Here is a 21,770-nt window from a genome sequence, read left to right as displayed (position 1 = left end):
AACAATGGGCGCGCATTTAACATTGTCATTACCCATCAGGGTGGGGATACAATTAAAAATCGGGTCTGGGTGGGCATTTAACATTGAAATCGTGTCGCATCGCATGCCATTATAATGGCATGCGATGCCACGCGATATTAAAATTGTACACTCATCCCGGGAAAAGCCTCAAATCGGGTCCATCGCATACCTTAATTAGTGGTATGCGATGCGACGGGCGCCGTGATAATACACAAGTACGCCAGTTTCCATGCAAGGCTATACCTAGAGGCGGGCATTGGGCAACAGGGCCGTCCAGAGAGCACTTAGGTTGTTCGGCCCTCTGTTTCTTCCTGGACTATGCCCCATTAATGTGATGTCATGACATCACAACTTTGACTGATTGGATCGGAACAGGCTGGAATTTTGTCCTGCTTTGGATCTCTCTCTTGTGATCCAGTGAGACAAGACAAACATCCTATATCACATCTATTTTTGCAATGTAATAGATTAGTCTAAATGACCCATACAGTACACTGTGATTCTTAACATTAAGGCCCCAGAAAATGCTCAGGTAGTACTATTATAACATTACACTCCCCTCATTGTTATAAGCTGCAGATGCGACTATCTTTCAGTGCATGTCCTGGCCCTAGCTAGATGACTGGGATGCCATGTCAGACTTTCCTCGGTGATCAACGTTCCAAAGACTTAAGGTGGCTGCAGTGTTTGTTGAGGTTTAAGTCCTGGTGGCATCCTAAGTACTGTTTTTTTAATCCAAACAACAGTATGGGAACAATGAGTGGTTGTTATATGTAGAAGAATCTCCCTATTGTCTCTATGGGTAACTGTGCAGGAGTTTCTTAACAGATTTTCCCTTCCTAGGATCTCCTAGAGTCCTACAAAATCAGCATCTGACTTCCAGGTTTGGCTTGATTTTTTTTCTATAAATATTCAGAATAACATATTAGCATAGAACCTTAGTTATAATCCTTTTAATATTTATTGCTGTGGCCGGGGACCTGCTTATACACAATGCAACTTGACCCATATACTCTGAAATAATATCCCAGACACTAAACCAATGTTGGCATCTAGGTTACATAATCGAACCACCAAATAATAGTATATTAGTAGTAACCTTTCCCCCCCCATTGACTTCCTGCCATTCGCTTAACACGACAGGGTTCTAATTCTTTCTGTGATTGAGAATCAGCTGCTATTAAGGATGAGTCAGAGCTAATCTAGTGAATATACCAAAATGGCAGTTGGCTTCTGATTGGATGAGGCTCTTCCAGTTGGATCAGTAGGAAATATTCCCCACTTCTGCATACAAGCCACTATGGAGCATCTAGAAGAATCCATGCAATGAAAGGGGTGCCAATACATTTTTTATGTAGGCTAAATAATGGTTGCATTTGCATGTAGGGAATGTCGGGAATCTCTGGTGATCAGACAGGTCTGATGGTGGGGGTGGGGGTGTCTGCGCATGCTCATATTTGCACATGTGGAAATCCCGTGCGATCACCTTTGGTAAGTATCACATCGCCAAGGAATTCACATGGGTAGGGGAGGGAGGAGGGTGGGGACAGACCCTGGCCCAGAGGAGCAGCGGAGTAACAACAGCCCCGCAGACCCTGCATTCATGGGGATGCGTGGAGTAAATGTGGGTGCCGAGGGTCTGCGGGGCTATCGCTGCACCTGTACTGCCTGAAGGGCCTGCAGTTCTGCTTGCCTGCAGTCCCGACTCACGGCGTTCCTCCTGCTGCTAATGAAAAATGGCTCTAACAAAATGTCCGCACCCTTGCAGCAGACAGTTTTAGAGGATGCTAGAGCAGGCAGCCTCCTCTAGCAACCTCAAAAACGGTTTGCTGTAAGGGGGCGGACATTTTGTTGGAGGCATTATACAGTAGCAGCAGGAAGAGCACCAGGACCACAAGCAAGTAGATCCGTAGGTCCCGCAGATCCAGCGGCGGCAAGCGGAGGGGTGAGTTAGATTAAACTCTAAGGGGGGGGGGGGGGGGCGCTTATTTTGTAGGAGGGCAACATAACCTCTTTAGATTCTTAGAAACTTTAGTAAATGTAACCATAAGTCTTTGTTTGTGGTCAAATAAGTGACACTCACTATATAATTATGTCAGGAGTAATTTACAGAGGAACAGAGCTGCTTGCTTTATCTTACTAAGAAAAATGTTTATCAGAAAAAAATGTGCCTTTATTTTATTTAAAAAATGACTGATTCAGCAAAATGTAAATGAGAATTAATTTAGTATAATCTCCCTTTGTTACCTTTCATCGATAATAATTAATATCATTATCGAGGGACAGAGACAGTATCACCGCGGCTCCCTTGACTTCGCCTGTGTGTCCTTGAAACTCCAGCGGCTGACATATGCTGCAATAATGCTGACTGCTCGCTATGGACGTGACATTAGGAATCACACTCAATTTAGCATTTTTTGCAGAAATGCCAAAGTGTTATTTACAGTACAAGCTCCTTCAGCAGCCGAGCAGCTAAAATGTATCTCAGTGACTGCACAAGACCTCCATACATCCTGCAGCCGCTCCTTGTCCTATCTGATATTAAATCAGCAATTCATTTCCGGCTACCTTCTGAGCTTCTAATATCATGCAGTGCATTAACCAGTCATGTGCAATAACTCATACAGCCGCCAATAAAGGTCATTTCTGAAAGTGCAAAATGTGTCGCCTCCTATATTGCAACGTGCATACATTTAGCATATTGCACATTTTGGAAAGAAGGAGGATCTGATTCAGACCTGTTCGAACAGGTAAACCTCACCCGGATGATCGCCCCACCGCAGCTGCGTAAATCCCCTCTCTAACATGCAAGCAGGGCCGGATTTGTGATAGGGGCGGCACCTGGTATGGGCGGCAGCCGCTGCCTGTGAGGCTGTCTGTGACTAGTGCGGACAGCAGCAAGTGACAAGCGGCGCTGCTGCCGACATGATTCAGTTGGAGGCAGAGCCGCTCATCACTCACTGCTGCCCGCTCACTAGTCACATGCACACACATGATTAATCACCTGCTGGCGAGTCCCGGAGGCTCCTCCGCCGCTCAGGCTCACTGCCCCGAGGCGCGCGTTCCCTGCTGTGTATAGAACAGGGGGACAGCTGAGCCAAGCAGATCCTGTCTCTCCCAGTGTGTTTGTGATGTTATTCCTCGACCATAATCATAAATATGTTAAAATGGGAGGGGCAACATTTTTTTGTACCAAGGGCGCCTTGACCCCTAAATTCGCCCCTGCATGCAAGGGGATGTGTACGGTAACACATACCCATGCTTGCAGATTCAGGAGGAAGTGGGCAGGCAGCGATGTCAGCTGCTCCCCCCGGCACCCACATCACCCACCGCATGCACGCACATTTCAAAAACATCGAGCTCGCATGCAAATTTGCATGCATATGAACGGACCAGAATGAGGTCCTCTGTGAGGAGACCTGCAAAACATACTTGAGAACCTGTGCTCTAGTGTATATGGGCTATCAGGTGCTGAGTGTTATGGAAACTAGCACACTTCCAAAATCAGGTCTGAGAGCTACACCGGAAGCTAAATAGTCTCAACCTGTTCTCAAATAACACTGACTACAACTTGGTCTTTTCTCTGACATTTCCAGAGATTATTTTTAAATTGCCCATAATTCTAATCATATCACTGATTGTGACTCTTTTACCACTTTCCTGCAAAACTGCTAATTGCTACAGTCTATTAGTAGCATCTTCGTTAGTACTATTCACGATTGGCTAACTAAGAATATAAAACACCTTGCACTCGCACAGCCTCATTAAACCAACTGACAGCAGGGGCAATAAAAGCACCTACACCGCAGCAAAGAGCGGCATGGAAGATTTCATTATCCAGTAATATTAAACTAAGGGTTCTATGTACTCAGGCTTGGAGAGAGAGAGATAAAGTGGAAAGAGACAACAGAGGTGATTCTGGTTGGCTCGCTAAGCAGCCGGGCATGCATTCCAACATCCCCGCTGCTTTACAATTGGATGTTTTGCATAAACATCCATTTGCAGGGTATCGTATGGGGGCAAAATCATTCCGTGGTTGCTGATTATGAAATGATTTTTTTGGTACTCTTTACCTAGAAGGGCGCCCGTCGCGGGCATCGCGGGTACATTTATGTATGGCCGCGACGCGACCGACGCGATGCCCGCGATTTCCCATTGAAACCAATGTTAAACATGGAAATCGTGTCGGTCGCGTCGCGGCCGGACATAAATGTACCCGCGATGCCCGCGACGCGATGCTCCCGATTTCCCATAGGAATCAATGTTAAAAGGCGCGATGGACCCGATTTTACTGTAAAATGGCTCAATCCACCCGATTTGGCCATAGGAATCAATGTTAAATGGGCCACAGAGCCCATTAACCCTTAAATGTCCCCCCAAATTTTTAACGCCACCCCACGATCCACGCCAACCCGAAGCGTGGCGAGCGCAGCGAGCCCGCGAGGGGCGGCGGTACGCGTCCTCCGACCTTTTCATGCCCTACTATCCACTAGGGCGTGGTGTGAGAATATAATAGTGTGGCGAGCGCAGCGAGCCACCGAGCCCGAAGCGTGGCGAGCGCAGCGAGCCCCGCGAGGGGACGCGGATACCTTCACAGGTAGACGCGCCCCCTCGCGGGCTTCACAGGTGTCCGCCTCGCCACGGACACCTGTGAAGCCCGCGAGGGGACGCGCATAACTGTGAAGGTATCCGCGTCCCCTCGCGGGGCTCGCTGCGCTCGCCACGCTTCGGGCTCGCCACACTATTATATTCTCACACCACGCCCTAGTGGATAGTAGGGCATGAAAAGGTCGGAGGACGCGTACCGCCGCCCCTCGCGGGCTCGCTACGCTCGCCACGCTTCGGGTTGGCGTGGATCGTGGGGTGGCGTTAAAAATTTGGGGGGACATTTAAGGGTTAATTTGGCCTATTTGGCCCCAAATCGGGTCCATTGAGGCATTTAACAGTAAAATCGCGGTCAATCTGACGTTTTAACATTGTTCCCTATGGGAAAATCGCGGTGATCGCGGTCATCCCGATTTACCCGCGATGCCCGCGATTTTTACCCCCGACGACCGCGATTTCAATCGCTAGCGCCCTTCTAGGTAAAGAGTACCATTTTTTTCACTGCTGGCAAATCCAAGTCAGTCTGGGCGCACTTATGCTGTGTACACACGGTGAGATTTGACATTAGATTTTGACTATATAGTCAAAATGGCATGCAGATAGTATGCAGATCGCACAGGTTTTTTTACCTTGTGATCCCGATGCGCGCTCTCCTAAGAGCACAAATCAAAACCCAGATAGACAGGGCAGCAATGACTATATAGTGCAGATAGCAAGAATTGTATGTAAATAGTACAGAGATAGCAAAGATTGCATAGCACTCAAATCTTAAGTTGAATAGCAAGGGAATCTCACCGTGTGTTCACACCATTAGACTTGTGGCGTCCGGTCTGAGAATGGTGGTGTGAGTTTGCATGGGGACGCCTAGCGGTTTTCTGGGTGCAACCAGCGTGTTCATGGGTGCGCCCAAGAAACGCACTTCATCCCGCCCACCCTGTGTGAGGCGCCTAATGCATCTGCACAGCGGCCCTGCACATTCGCATACATGAATATGTGAATGCACAGAGCCAAAACATCGGTCCCCAGCGCAAATACGCCGGGTAACGATCAAACCAGAATCAGGCCTAAAGTACCAGCCAATCAGCTCCTACTGCCGTGTAACAGACTGTGTTTGAAAAATGACAGTTAACAGCTGCTTGGTTGGTATTTCTCTGTCCTCTTTATCTCTCTCCAAGACTTAGTACTAACATTATGTTAAACCCCTGTGTTAGCTAATATTATGGTAGACATTAAAATGTGCAGCTTTGTTTGCCATTAAAATCACTATCTGCCCTGTCAGCATAATCCAACAAACATCTTTGCCTTCATCATTTATTGTTTACCAATAAATATTGTTTATTCAGTTTGCTGCTTACACAAGCAGAGATTGTACTGCAGACATTACAAATGTTCTGATGTGAAATGTACAGATGGCGCCGGCCTTATTATTGCTGGCGGAGCGCCAGGACCGTGTCCCTGGCGATCCGCCAGCAATCTGGCGCTCTGGCTGAATGAGACGCTCGTGCGTTTCCCACGCACGAGCGTCTCAATAGCCGGGCGGCGAGGCGGCGCGGCGGGTGCAGTCCTGCCCGTCCCCAGCTTCAGTGAGACCGACAGGGCTGCGGGGGGCTGCGGGGGGGCGGTGTGGACCGGCGGGGACCCGGGGAAGCCGGCGGGGACCCGGGGAAAAGCACCGTCGGATAGGGACGCGCGTGCACCTCGTGCACGCGCGTCCCCTTCCGACATACAGATGGCGCGGGGCGGGGGATGGCGGGTGGGATGGCGGGTGGCGAGTCCTCCGCCATCCCCAGCAAAGACAAGCCCGGCGCCATCTGTATGCACTAAATAATGCAATCAAACAAACTTTCTAAAGCTGGGTACACACTGGCCCTTATTCTGGTTCACTTGCAAAGGCAAATTCCTTCTCAAATGGACAAAACCATGTGCACTGCAGGTGGGGTAGATGTTACTTGTGCAGAGAGAGTTAGATTTGGGTGGGGTTTTACTTCAAAGTGAGATCTATATTGCAGTGTAAAAATAAAGCAGTCGGTATTCACTCTGCACAGAACCAAAATACAGTAACTCACCCAAATGTAACTCTCTCTGCACAAGTTACATCTGCCCCACCTGCAGTGCACATGGTTGTGTCCATTTGAGAAGGAATTTGCCTTTGCGAGTGAACCAGAATGACCCCCACTATGCAGTTTTCAGTAAAGATATGCACAATAATGATATAATTAACAATATTACTGTGCCTATTGTTTAGTGTGTACCCATCATTAACGATGCACGCTCCCATGGGTCATTAACAATCCCCCTTATCCTTCTAACAAGCAGTCAAATCTGCCTATATCCTTGTATGTTTGGCAGGCGTCTGGGTGATGTCACTGAACGATACATACTGTAGCTCATCTGGTGGCAGCGCCAATATCCATATCGGCGGTGCTGCATATCGTATAGTGCCGCATGAGTTGGATGCTACCGTTCGTGAATTATTTTACCAGCAAGACCTACTGCAGCATGGAGCAACACCACACCTCACCATAAAACAGAGGCAGCATGTTGTTGAGGGGGTAAGGCCAGGGCCGGTGCAAGGCACCGGAGCGCCCCAGGCGAGTCGGGGTGGGGGCGCCCCGGTGCCGGGGGGGTGGTACCTGTGAAGAATCTTGCGTCCCCGGCGTCCCTGCTGAGTGCTGGTTCGTGCAGGGGTGTCCGTGCCAGGGGTAACCGGCGGGGCTGTTATTGTGTATATAAGCTTGTCGCGGCCGGCGGGGTCCCTACAGTGAATAGGAAATAACTAGCGCTTCCCGCGCCGCCGCGCGCATAGCGCTAGTTATTTTCTATTCACTGTAGGGTCCCCGCCGGCCGCGACAAGCTTATACACAATAACAGCGCCGCAGGTTCCCCCGGCGGCACGGACACCCCTGCACGCACCAGCACTCAGCAGGGACGCAAGATTCTTCACAGGTACCACAGTGCTGGGGGTGAAGGGCGAACTGCCGCCCTCCAGGTGCCGGCGCCCTAGGCAAATGCCTAGAGCTGCCTAGTGGTGGCGCCGGCCCTGGGTAAGGCTACACCTCTCTAATAAGAACAGCTCCTGTACATGACTGGGTTAGGATGCCCTATTATTGGGCACAGGGGCGCAGATCGGGTGGACAGGTACTAATTACCCAAAGTCTAGTCTAAGGGGTCCGGGAGGGTCCCAGACAAGTGAGCATAGTAGTTTCCAACCACTTGGTTCTTGGCAGGGGATTATGTGAGCCTGTCATTGGTCTATGTGACCCGGATCCGCCCCCTCCCTATCTAAGTGAACCCTGCATTCATGAGACTTGAAATATCATCTGTGTAAATAAAATAAGAGATTGGCCCTCATGTTATAGAAGGTTGGACTCTTTCCACCATGTGCATTATCAGCAGACATATGTAGCACACCCATTTATTATGGGTGTACTGCCAAAGACTAAAGTATGGGAGGACCTTGAATTTCACTTATTGGATGAATAGATTGCTTTATGCAAAGACCACATAATGAAGCAGCGTGGTTCAGTCTTATCATGTGGAGCTTACAAAATGAGTCTCGTTGTGTAGTTTGTTACATTACATCTCATTTTCACGAGAGTAAAGAATAAACTCCTAGAATTCGTTATAAAGTCCCGTATTACTGAGCAGTGACCACATTACACAATGTCTAACCATGCTAGGTGGACAAACACTGTTCTGATTAAAACATCTAAACCTGGAACCCAGAGCTAATATTTTCTTTCACTACGTTACCCAATAAGTAGCTTTTATTTGTATTATTTAAAGCCAAGATTGTATTGTAATCCAGAGGCATATTAAGACCACATGGGGTGCTAGCCAAGATACTGGTTTGGGGCCCTCCTCCCTTTAACCATCCATAACACTATATTTTTGCTGCTGATTGATAGAGTACATCGGCGAGTGTACAGTATACCTATAAATTTTCAGCTGCGTGAACATCGGTATTGCGTACAAATCTGAATAAAGATCTAGGAAGTAGGGTTACTACCTGTGTCACATATAAAGTGAACTGACTGCCCGCATACCGTGGATGACACCATTATGCATGTCCAAACATTTTTTATCTTATTAGTGGGGTTTTTTTTTTCGAGTGTGGACAGGTCCATGTGATGTCATTGGGTAGTATTGAATGCTGCTCACTCCGGCTGGCGAGGGGGTTAAACTCGAGCAGGAAGCCCTGTTCGCTGTCACCGCTCACCCACGGCATTGAATAGACCCCATTAAGTCAAGTGGTAGTCACGCATTGTTCCTCTGAGAACAATTTGGATGGCCAAGATATTTTTATGGGGACCTGCCGGGCTGCCTTGTGGAAAATCAACCTCTGCTGTAAGACCTAGAGTATAGCTCTGCCCCGTCACTTGTGAAGCCACCCACCCCGAGTTCTGATTCTCAGTCAATGAAAATAAATGACCATCAATAGGTAAAACCATTGATGGTCATCCATTGCATAGTATACCACCATTGACGGCCGGTTGCACTATTGCCATTGATGGCAACCATCAATGGCAATGATGGCCATCCCTAATACAAATCCCATCATCACAATTTATGTCCTGTCAAATATCAAGAGGAACTGGGTGAAATGCCGCAGGGTGGCTTGTGCTCCCAGGGGTCAGGGAGGACTTAGAGAACAGTATGGGTGGGAACACTAGGTTATCATGTTTTTAATGTATCTGACAAAGTGCACATATAAATGTTCTTTTACTGCAGACGGCGCAACTAGAAGGTTCAAAATATAGGAGACAAGTGATCATCATCACCGAATCATTAGTGCAACTCTCCCTATAGAGTATCTCAGCCAAACCAATCTACAGTATTCACATGTTGGCGCTAAAGTTAGTAATTCATGCCTCTTATCCATACTAAGCTCCCGCTCTTACAAAGAGAGAGATTCAGAGATGGGCGCAGTTAGCTCGTCGCCTGCATCTTTGTACATAGCAGCTGCGCTTAAATATGCAAAAGCCAAGAATGGAGCATGGGATCAATCTGAGTGACCTTTGGGCTACTCAATGACATCTATTTAAATTTCATAGACTCAGCTTCGCCCACCCGCCAATGTGCTTCTCTATATGCATATGAGTGCAGGTAGGGCGCACGGCATTGTAGCATTTTCATTGGGCGTCCGCTCTTCTGAACTTGACCTTTCTTGTACAGTGTTTGTTCGGAAATCAGAAACCGGAATGCTGCATGTTTCAGCACCAAATATTTGAATGCTTTCCATTTGAAGAAAATCAATGTTAAGAATGTTACAGAAAAGGGTTTCCACCAGTGAAAACGTGGGTATTTCCCAGTAAAAATGTCTGGTATGTTTACATTCTAATATATTTAACTGGACACATTTGTTTCTGAGTTTTCCAATTTCAGCTACTAATGCGAGCAAGCACAGCGCAGCTGAACCGCTGCACGGAACTCGAATGACTGGAACTCCAGTGCCCTCTACTGGTAGAAAGCATTTACTGCATACAACTATTGCTGAAAGACTATTATTTACTTCAAATGAATATATCAATGTATTTTTATACTCAAACGCTACATGGGGCACATATTTTCAGGCGTGTAAATTTAAGGTCAATACGGTTAGCCTAGAAACATGTTTTACTGCAGTGTTCCTGTAGATCTCTATATAAATAGTGGTTTAATCCAGGTCTGCATTTCAAGGTTATGACAAGGACACTCAGCCCAAGGCTTGCTATGCAAAGTGATCAGATAACGAGCAGGATAAAACCTCTATTCTTCCTTTCCGGAGTTACATTGTACTTGTATTAGCCGTGGCTAGCTATTCTTTTGTGCCCTTACAGGTTTTTAAAATACTATTAATCTATACCTGAAGGAGAACGTTCATTTTTAGAGACAAGGACACTTCTATTAACTGAATTTGGGACACTGAGTAACTACGCCTAGCAGCCGGAGAAGTGATGCTGCCGTATTTTAAAGTTTCAAAAAGTTGTATGAATTCCCTTGTGCCGAATAGTGACAAAAAAGTAGCAGAAAAATGTCAGCGGGAGAGGGGAGTTCAAGGCTGTATACGACTGCAATCGAACGGATCAATTATTGCATGCTGGGACAGAGCTTGTGAGAATGCTCTGTCCCTGCAGCATTATCAGGGTATTTTTGGTAAAGAATACCCCGGTCCTGTGCTGTGTGTGCCCTGTCAATGATATCGCAGAAACCACCACTGATGGCACCCCTCTCCGACCACCATTACTAAACATATGCACCTACCTGGGGACCCTGAGGGCTGATCACAATGGCCCCATCCCTGCACTGCTTTCCTCAGTAGGGGATTGACACGGAGCCCTGTGAATACAGTTTTTTTTTCTTTTAAGTAAATGCCACCAGATTGCATTTCCTATTTTAAGTATGGGAAATGCGGTCTGGTTACAACAAAAAAAAAATAATGAAAAAGTGTTTGGAGCAGTTTTTCACAAAAACTGAGCCATAAGCCCTTTACTGCAATCAGGTGATACTAAAAAAAGTAAAAATAATGTTAATAATTTGGAGTATTACCTAGAATAGAGCAGAACACTTCTCCATACTAGGTTCATTCACATACTAGGTTCATTCACATTGCGGAGATCAAAAGACTGAACCCAGCATCCCAAAACAGAGAATCCTTATAGGGGCTGGATAGGTACCCTAACCATGCCCCCCAACCCTCCCTTGCAACAGTCTAATGCTAACCCTCCCTCTGCACAGGCTGATCCTAACCCCCACTGCTAGTAGCTAACCCCTGCACCTTGCTGCCTAACACTAACCTCCTTGTAAGTGGCTAAAACTAAAGGCCTGATATCCCCCCCCCCCCCCAATCCTAACCTTCCCCTCCCTGCAGCCTAACCCTAAGTTCCCCCGCTAATGCCTAAATCTAACCCTAAGTTCCCCCGCTAATGCCTAAACCTAACCCTCCCTTATCCGGTGTCACACTAACCAGTTCCACCTACAGTAGTTACCAATCGGGATGCTGCCCGTTGGTATTCCTGTGTTGGCATCCTGATCCTTGAGGCACTCATGGTAGTTGGGATGCCGGCGACCATATAGAGATGTGTCCACATACTGTACATCTTTGATTTATTGTGTCATGTCTGGCACAATTTTGCACGCCTTGGACTCTGCAAAAGTCACGCTTTGTGATTTTTCTCAAAATTTGCTTCTCTAAACTATTACTTTATACAAAATCTGCTGCAAATTTGTTTAGAATCCATCTACTTGCTACATTGGAAAAAACAACTAGGCCGTGTTTCGCGTGTTGTTCCATATTGAGAAAAATAGCCAAGATGTATGTGGACACATCTGTACCGAACACTGGCATCCTGACTGCCGCCAATGAGTGATGACCAGACACTTGTTTATGACACGTTCTATCCACTACATTTAAACCGTTCAAAATTGCATTTATTTAGTGAACCCCTATTTACCCCTATTTATAAATACAAGCCCCAGCTTGTCCAATCAGCTTCAAGCCAATAACCCAGCACCAAGACATTTGTATATCTGGAACTAATCCCTACTCACTGAGCCCGCCCTGCTGGTGAAACCTATTGCCGTATATTGTTAGTGCTATGGGAGCTTTTGCCGGGACGCTCTAGTCTTCCATCTCTCTTAAAAAAGATTGATGACAGAGCGCCAGGATGTGGATCTCCATGGCAGGCTCTGTGACTGTGGGCACTAAGCTTCAAAAGTGATAAAATGAGTGATAAACAACTAATCAACTCCTACCTGACATTTTACAAACACAGTCTGTGACATGGCAGGTAGAAGCTGATTGGCTGGCTGTTTATCACTCTCTATTTGATCACTTTTGAAGCTTAGTGTATCTGGCCCTATGGGTGCCATGTGGCCGAATACGCCAATCAGCCAGAAGAGCCAGACGGCCAGTCAAATACTCTCTCAATGGTTAAATGGCTTCTGACTTTATCACTACTCACACATCCGAAAAGGGAGTGCGGCCTCTTCAAAAGGGGGCGTGGTTTTATGGCAATGACCCACACTCCCGGAAAGGGGGTGCAGCTTCATGGCAAAGCCACCGTCACACCATTTACCATCACTATGGGGGCTCTTCAGCTCTTGGCAATGCCCCCAGTCTCTCTGTCTTGGACAGGGTCTACTCACTGCTGCTTTAATGAGCAAATCAATGAGGGACAGGGGGATTCCCAACCAGGGCCGGTGCAAGGCACCGCCCAGGCGAGTCGGGGTGGGGGCGGTGGTGGTACCTGTGTAAAAAACTTGCGGCGCCGGCGTCCCTGCAGTGCTGGAGCGGGCAGGGGTATCCGTGCCGCGGGGGTACCTGCGGCGCTGTCATTGTGTATAAAGCTGGCTGCGGCCGGCGGGGTCCCTGGAGTGAATAGAAAATAACTAGCGCTATGCGCGCGGCGGCGCAGGAAGTGCTAGTTATTTTCTATTCACTGCAGGGACCCCGCAGGCCGCCGCCAGCTTTATACACAATGACAGCGCCGCAGGTACCCCCGCGGCACGGACACCCCTGCCCGCTCCAGCACTGCAGGGACGCCGGTGCCACAAGTTTTTTACACAGTTCGCTTACCCTCCATGCTGGGGGTGAGGGGCGAACTGCCGCCCTCCAGGTGCCGGCGCCCTAGGCAAATGCCTAGAGCTGCCTAGTGGTGGTGCCGGCCCTGTTCCCAACTGCTCGGTTTCCCGACGGCCCAATCCACCACCCCCCCCCCCCCACAGGTTCAAGCTGTCGGATTGCACCCATCAGCAGGACATTGCATCATAACATCATGATGTGCTGGGTCCAATTCGTAGGTGTGCACCAGCGGCGAAGCACTGCTGGCACACACCTATGTGCAGGGGCGTACAGCATGGGGAGCTGGCAGCAGTAAAAACTTTACATTACCCAGTTTACATGTGAATGCTAAAAATTGGGACAGTCCCATGAAAGGGAGGTATGCTTTTGCTGTGTAAGTTTCAAAGGAACAGAAACTAATATTGCTGAATACTGTTCTCCAAGCACACAGCACTGTAGATTATGTTGGTGCTATGCACAAGACAATTATTATGTACAGTATATGGTACAATTTGGCACAACATGTGTCAGGTATGGGGCTGCCCTGGTGTACAGCAGGAGTGTTACACAAGGCACTAGATGCAGAGGCTGTGTAATGTTGTGCTCATACATAAGCACAGTGTTCCCACTGCTCACAGCTGGACATGCTTCCTGCAGGGCACTAATGCATTGGCAGAACAGCACCTCCTGAAACAGCCTGCCTCAGATTTCATGCTTCACTGTCCCCTAACAACTCTTTACAGAAGCTGTAGCAGAGGTGACTAACCAATGGTGGCATCTCATAATTCAGCCCGGCGATGGCATGCTGCCTGACAAATTATTATTCTACGCTCACTCAGAACATTATGACATCTCCAAGGCAACATTAAAACTGCTTAAAAAGAAAACTGGCCGATATTAATTCTCTGCACTTCTCTTGACCCAAATATCCATTATTTTCAAGGTGCCACTAAAAGGCTGCGTCGAACAGATCTGCAATTTTTTTTTATTATGAATTAATTTAGCTTTATTATAATAATTGTAAGTTATCGCTAAGAGGGCGCACACACGGGGTGACACTGCAATGTACATCGCTCAGCACGCAGTGCTGCACAGCGATGTGTCAGCGCTGTGCAGTCTGTCAGGGCCAGTGTTCTCCGGTGAGAACACTGGCCATGACCGGCGATCTCACTAGATCTATGATGCATGCAGGGTATTAATTGCTGGGTGATAGTGCCGCGTGGGGACGCACATCGCTATGGCCCCTACACACAGAGCAATGTAGGGTAGGGGCATTTTCTAAGAGATCTAGTCAGAATCTCCCCGTGTGTAGAGCACACTAGATTGATACAGAACTAAGGGGGCAAATGCAAATAAGCAAGAGGATTCAAGCTTTGCTGATGTGAATGATTGTTCTGTCAAACAATATATAAATAACTGTTACGCCTCGTACACACTAGACAAGCGATAGCTGTATGTGGCACAGGTAAAACCTGCTCCCCTCCCTCTTTCTCCCCCCTCCTCTCCTTCTCCACCTGGTGTAAAGGGAGCTCCGCCTGGTGCAACATCTAACAGGAGCAGAAGGGGTTTCTGTCTGGCTTATTGTATAACTGGGGGTTCTGCCTGGTGTAACGTAACAGGGCTCTACCTGGCACAACATCTAATGAGGGTTCTGCCTGGCATTATGTGTAAGTATGGGGGCTCTGCATGGCATAACCTATAATGCTAGTTCTGCCTGGCGTAACGTAATGGGAGTTTTGCCTGGTGCAATATGTAATGGGGGTTCTGCCTGGAGTAATATGTAAAGGGGGCTCTACCTGGCACAAGATGTAATGGGGAGATTCTGCCTGGCATAACATAAAATGCTGGCAATGCTTGGCATAACAGGACTCTGCCTGGCGTAATGTAACTGGGGCTCAGCATAATATAACGGGGGCTCTGCCTGACATAACATAACGGGGCCTCTGCCTGGTGTAATATAACAGGGGGCTCTGCCTGGTGTAATGTAACGGGGGCTCTGCCTAGCATAACAAATGGGGGCTCTGCCTGGTGTAATGTAACAGGGGGCTCTGCCTAGCATAACAAATAGGGGCTCTGCCTGGTGTAATGTAACGGGGGCTCTGCCTGGTGTAATGTAACGGGGGCTCTGCCTGGTGTAATGTAACAGGGGGCTCTGCCTAGCGTAACAAATTGGGGCTCTGCCTGACAGAACGGGGGCTCTACCTAGCATAACTGGCGCTCTGCCTGGTGTAAAGAAACGGGGGCTCTGCCTGGCTGAACCGGGCATTCTGCTTGGCGCAGCATTTAGCAGGGGCTCTGCCTGGAGCTTATATATGGTATGCTTGATCTTTTTTGGGAGGGGAGGGAGGGGGCCCTGTCTATTTTGTCAGGCCCCACAATTTCTAGTGGCAGCCCTGGTTGTCTGGTATCACTGCTTGTTGGAAGAGCACCCAGTATGGCAATTGCCCACTGAGACCCCTCAGTTTACATGTGTGTCAGTAAAGTAAATCAGCCTGTTCTACCTTCTATCCTGCAATTTGCGGGCTCACTGTACAGTAAGTGACTTTTTACTTCCATCATTTTCTCAGAATGCAGAAGGAGAGGAGAGCGCTCAGTATATTGATTTATTACCTCTGTATTTCATCCTAAAATGACATCTTAATTTAAACAGGTCGTGGAGTCAAGTGGGGCTTTAATGTCATGTGCCACTTTGCCTGCTGCACCAGAAGTCACGTGATATTATTTATTGGTCACGTGATGCTGACATATTCATTTTTTTTTTTTAAGATATTTGATTTGGCTATTTAACAAGATAGGGTGCGGGGTGGATCACAGGCATTCCATCTACCCTAGATTCCATATTGTAATTAACGAGACAGCCACTGATTAACACAGAGGAACAAGGTATAAAGCATGTAGTGATAGATGCCGCACCTTAAAAAGGACATACAGTACAGTAAATGAATTGGAACAGATACTGAGAAGGGCGACTAAGCTAGTAAAAGGTCTTGAATCACTAGAATACAAAAATAGGTTAACCAGGCTGAATATGTTTTCACTGGAGAAACGGAGGCTGAGAGGTGATATGATTAGTATGTTCAAATACAGGATTGGGAATCATATGGAACTGGGAGATGATTGGTCACTAACAGGCTTATACTTAGGACACGCGGGCCTGTACCGAGGCTCGAGGAAAATAAATTCCGGACTGAATTAAGAAGAGGAATCTTCACCATTAGAGCAGTAAAGTTCTGGAACTCATTGCCGATGGGGGTGATTACAGCAGCTACTGTTACTGAATTTAAATCAAAACTGGATCCATTTTTGACCACTATGGGAATCCTATAGATAGGACTTACTCAAGTCAATAGTTACAAGTTAGATGGGTTGAACTCGATGGACTGATGTCTTTTTTTCTGCCTTAATTACTATGTTACTTAGTTTTGCAGGTAATGTAAGGAATGTTCTATGAAATATAAGTAAAGTCAGTAAAAATGTAGAGAAATTCTAAACCAACTAAATAAATGAAGGTTGGCAAAATCTTTTATATTTTGCAAATACTACTATACTGCACTTAGAAGCGTGAGCCTTGGACTGGTAAAACACTGTGTTTCTATCCCACACCTCATTCTACCTGAGGACACCTGGTTCAGCAGATGGGCTTCTCTGGCTCCAAGCAACTGTGTCTGCTGGAACGTATAACTGTGACTGATACTAGTATTATACGCGCCTCTGCTAAACCCAGCACACAAACGATTCAAAGCCGATCCGCTTCGATAGGGACACTGCTGTATTGTACTTTTTTAAAAACACATGTTCTATCAGCTTATGTTCATTCACTTTTGCTTTTAACCCATTTAATTCCAAATGCGCCTGCAAATGAATTTGTTGCAGAATGGAGATTTAACTTAGGCACCGGCAAAGGTTGGTGTCTCTGTGAGCTTGCAGCTCTTCTCGTTCAGATATCTGGGCACTTGGCCCATTTCCCAACAAGCATTTGGTTGTATATCTGAAATCTAGCAACACAACATATGCCAAGCTAGACAGCCTCTACAGGCATAAATCTAACCTAAATGCCTTGTCCGCAAGGTGCTCGCTCAGCAGATGGTAATGTGAATCACTGACAACTGTCTGCATGATGCAGTATCTCACACCAATACTACTCCGTAGCCCCATGGAGCTTGTGCTGTGCAGCTGTAACTTGGGCTGGTCTCAGAATTACAGAATAGTCTGCGGTTATATACTGTAGTTCTGATCTCTCAGCAGACAATACAATTGTCCAATCATTTACATATGTGCTAAATCAAAAGCTTTCTCTCACTGTGCGGCCGATTCAGACCCCTTCACTCAGGTTTGAATTGGGCCCCATTCCCCGATGTTTGGGATATGCCATTCACTCAAGGTGGGGAGGGGGTGGCAATAGGGGAACGGGCGTTTTATAGGCACTCACATAAAAATGCTAGGCGTTCCCCAGGGAACGCAGGCGTGTTGATGCCCCAGTGGGCATCAATAGCAAATAGCAGAAAATCATAAGATGGTGAGGGACCATCGAATGATTTATCAAGCGGGCAGCCACATGCGAAGGGATGCATTGGCCTACCGATACCCTTGCATGTTTCCTGTTCCCTAGGCTGCGAGATATGCAGACAAGTGAGCAGGTATGAATTAGGCCCCTGTATTCATACTCAGGGGCAGATGTACCTCTAATTTTATAGATTGCGCTTGATAAATGTCAGAGCAGTACATGCCCCCTAGTTTGGTACCACTGCATCTATTTCACAGGCACTCATTATGATGGGCAGAGTACTGGACATGATTGGCATTTGGAATCCATGGTAGCTGTAAGTGGTGCACTTAGGGTCTGATTCAGACCAGTCGGATAGGTCCGAATTCCTGAACATGCGCGAATATGCGCAAGTGCAAACATCCTGTGTGAACGCCTTTGGTGAGTATCACACTAGCCGAGACTTTGGCACTGTCCCCATAAAAACGCTGGGTATTCATGTGGGCACGCAGGTGTGTTGATGCGTGTTTGGGGCGGCACTACAGTATGCAAGGCAAAGCTGAACATGTAAGGCCCAATCCTGCCGCTACACCTGAGCTCAGGACCAGTGGTGACAAGAGAGAGGGGTCAATAATGACAGTACCAGGGCCTGATAGAGGGGCCTAGAAAAGGCTCAGATATGCAGCAACCCCTACTCTCCTTACCTGGCAGCGGCTGGCGCAGAACGGCTGCTGTTGATGAGCATTGGCAGCAGTCACTGGCTATGTGGGGTGGGTGTGATCATACTTATTTCTCCCCCCTCTTTATCTTCCCCTGGCTGATATTGATGTCACCCCTCTGTGGTGCACGTTACGTTGTGATGACACAAAAGCTAATTATCCTGGGTTTTTTTTTTGTTTTTATAAGGAGGCATGTCCATGCATCCTTACCTCAGTCCTTGCCCCTTAAAAAGTGCACAGGCACCCGGCCATCTTTATCAAGGCTCCTCTTGATAATGATCTCAAGTAGATCGAAACGTGTTGGCCAGGAGGTGGACGTGGTCACCAACTTTGTTTGTTTTTACAATACGGAGCAGCCCTAAGGATACCCACGCCACAACACATGCTTGTCCACTACCCCCACGCCAAAGGAACCTTGTGAGGTGGACGTTTATTTGTGCACTGGAGGCCGGTTCCACGGCTGCAGCGACAAGGAGACTACCCCCACGTGGTACAGCTGTGACAGATTGTATGCAGCACCTAAGCGGAGGATTCAGAGACGGGAGTAGAGGTATTTCACAAAATTCACTTATCCCTGCCTCGCTCTCTTAGTTAAAGTGTCTGTTCAAGCATATAGACTGACGTTGGGATTACAATCCTTTTTATTTTTTACTGAATATTGCCGTAAATCGATTTTATGGAAATTGCTGTATATGGATGAATAAAGTGTTTGCGTATTTTTATCTATAAGAAAAGGACTTTTTTGACAGCCGAGCGCCTATTATTCTAGACTCCTAATTCTTTTCTGTATCATGATCTAATGGCACACATACACACTTGACAATTTTTTTAAACCATATGCACAATAGCGATATCCTAACGCCATACTGTTTAATGATGTACACTCCTGAGTGTCGTTAGCGATGTCCTCTGTCATCTATAAATGCGGGATGACTGAGGAAATCATTAGCGAGAGTCATGTTATTTCCACCTGCCATTGCTCACCATGCTCGGCATCGCCAAGTGTGTACACACTTGGCGATGCCGGTAGCCTCGCTGGGTCCCTTCGCGAACGAGGTCTCTGGTTACACATATCATCATAGGTATCCCCATCATTATTGTTTAATACATTGTGATTTCTGTATCGATAATGGAGTTGTCCTGTATCAAGAGGATCGATCGATAAATTACAATGGTGACCGCGATATTCTTACCTTTTATCAAGCGTCTCTTGTTCCGCTGCACATGCTTGATTTTTTTCTTTTATACTGTACTTGAGCGACCTTCTCCTAATCACCCAACTGCACTTGTATGAATAGTGATCCTGGAGAAAATCAATATTCATTTCAGGACTATTCTCTAAAAGGATTCAGTATTGAATCCCGGCGGTCGGGATCCCGGCGTTCAGAATCCCGACAGCCGAAATGCCGACAAGGGGGGGACGTGGATCGCCCCCCCTTGCGGGCTCGCTGCGCTCGCCACGCAGCGGGCCCGGTGCCTCGCTACGCTCGGCACACTAATTTATTCTCCCTCCAGGGGTGTCGTGGACACCCCAGGAGGGAGAATGTGTCGGCATTTCCCGGGATTTTAACTGCATCCCCTCTAAAAATACCAATCCCGTTTCCATCATTTGGATTGGACATCCCGTTATCTGACCTTCAGCGCCTGGCCATCTGGAAAAAAAAATAGAATAGTGCTCACCTGCCCTCTCCTTCTGTGCATGCCCCCCCTCCCCCCAGTAGCGCCCCTGCCTCATTAGTCGCCGCCTGAAGCCCGCAATGCGCAATTGATAAACAGAAACATCATGACGGGAGGGTAAACATTGGCCGCTGCATCCTAGTGGACATGCTCGGGCTGGGCACCTTCGGCAAAGTGAAGATTGACAAACATGAACTAACCGGGCACAAGGTCGCTGTAAAGATATTGAACAGAGAGAAGATTAGGAGCCTTGATGTGGTGGCAAAGATCCAAAACCTGAAACTATTTCGACATCCTCATATCATTAAGCTGTACCAGGTAATAAGTACACCAATGTATATGTTTATGGTAATGGAGCATGTAGTTGGCGGGGAACTCTTTGATTACTTATGTAAAAATGCCAGCGCTTATTCCAGCAAATCATTTCTGGTGTGGACTATTGCCACAGGCACATGGTGGTGCACAGAGACTTGAAACCAGAAAATGTTCTTCTTGATGCACATATGAATGCGTAGATAGCAGATTTTGGTCTATCAAACATGATGGCTGAGTTTTTAAGGACAAGCTGTGGGTCTCCTAATTATGCTGCACCTGAAGTAATATCAGGACTGCTGTATGCTAGCCCAGAAGTGGACATATGGAGCAGTGGTGTGATCCTCTACGTGTTACTGTGTGGAACTCTTCCATTTGAAGATGACCATGTGCCCACCCAGTTCAAAAACATTTGTGATGGTATTTCCTACACTCCTCAGTATTTGAAACCCCCTGCCATCAGCCTTCTCAAGCACATGCTGCTCGTAGACCCCATGAAAAGGGCAACAATCAAAGATATTCAAGAATGCGAGTGTTTTAAACAGGATCTCCCAAAGTAACTTATTCCGGAAGACCCAAGGTACAGTACAAACATGATTGATGATTGAGGGCCTGTGTGATAAGTGTGAGTGCACGGAGGAGGTGCTGAGCTGCCTGCACAGTTCCAATCACCAAGACCCGTTAGCGGTTGCCTATCATCTGATCATAGACAACAGACGAATAATGAATGAGGTTTTATTTTAGCTACAAGCCCCTTGGATTCTTTTGGTGATGACATTCACACACCCCGCCCACATCCAGAAAGAGTGCCATTCTTGGAAGCAGAGTCCCTGCGCCAGAGGCCTATTCTTGATAAGTTAAACCCAAAAATTATCGAAGCACCAAGTTAGAAGAGCCAAATGAATCCTAGGGATTCAGAGTCAGAGCCGACCGAACAACATCATGGCCCAGGTCTGCCGAGAAATGAAACAGTTGAGCTATGAGTGGAAGATAGGAATCCATACTATCTACGTGTCAGGAGAAAAAACCCTTTAACCGGTATGTACTGTACACTAAAATGAGCGTGCAGCTGTACCAAGTGGACAGCAGAACGTACTGAACCTGCTTGACTTCCGCAGTATTGACAATGAAGTTACCGAAACCAAAACTGAAAGTGCCACTGCCAGACATTCAGGTTCCCTTAGCAGTGCCCAAACACCCCAGAAAAGCGACTCTGATGCTGAAGCCCAAAGTCATCTGATGGTTCTGTCCCTTCATCCCTGACTTCATCTGTAGACTCCACCAACATGGACTTGGTCCCTTGGCCAGGAAGCCATACTATAGAGTTCTTTGATATGTGTGATAATATTACAAAGATCCTTGACCGGTAGGAGAGGGATGCACAGAGTTCATATTGATCAATAAACATGTA

The 21,770-nt window shown here is 47.2% G+C and overlaps 1 protein-coding gene and 1 pseudogene across 3 annotated transcripts in view; both read left to right on the top strand.

Moving 5' to 3' along the window:
• LOC146026580 (cytosolic carboxypeptidase 6-like) overlaps nucleotides 1-21,770 on the top strand; it is a 1,552,889-nt gene that overhangs the window by 1,446,951 nt on the left and 84,168 nt on the right. The gene's annotated exons all lie outside the window — the stretch shown is intronic.
• On the top strand, nucleotides 20,500-21,729 carry LOC146027139 (5'-AMP-activated protein kinase catalytic subunit alpha-1 pseudogene; annotated as a pseudogene).

The sequence above is a fragment of the Crinia signifera genome, chromosome 8 (genome assembly GCF_055691185.1).
Source record: "Crinia signifera chromosome 8, ASM5569118v1, whole genome shotgun sequence".
Classification (NCBI taxonomy): domain Eukaryota; kingdom Metazoa; phylum Chordata; class Amphibia; order Anura; family Myobatrachidae; genus Crinia; species Crinia signifera.
Note: the sequence above shows the minus strand (reverse complement) of the source record. Positions and strands in the feature narration are given on the sequence as shown.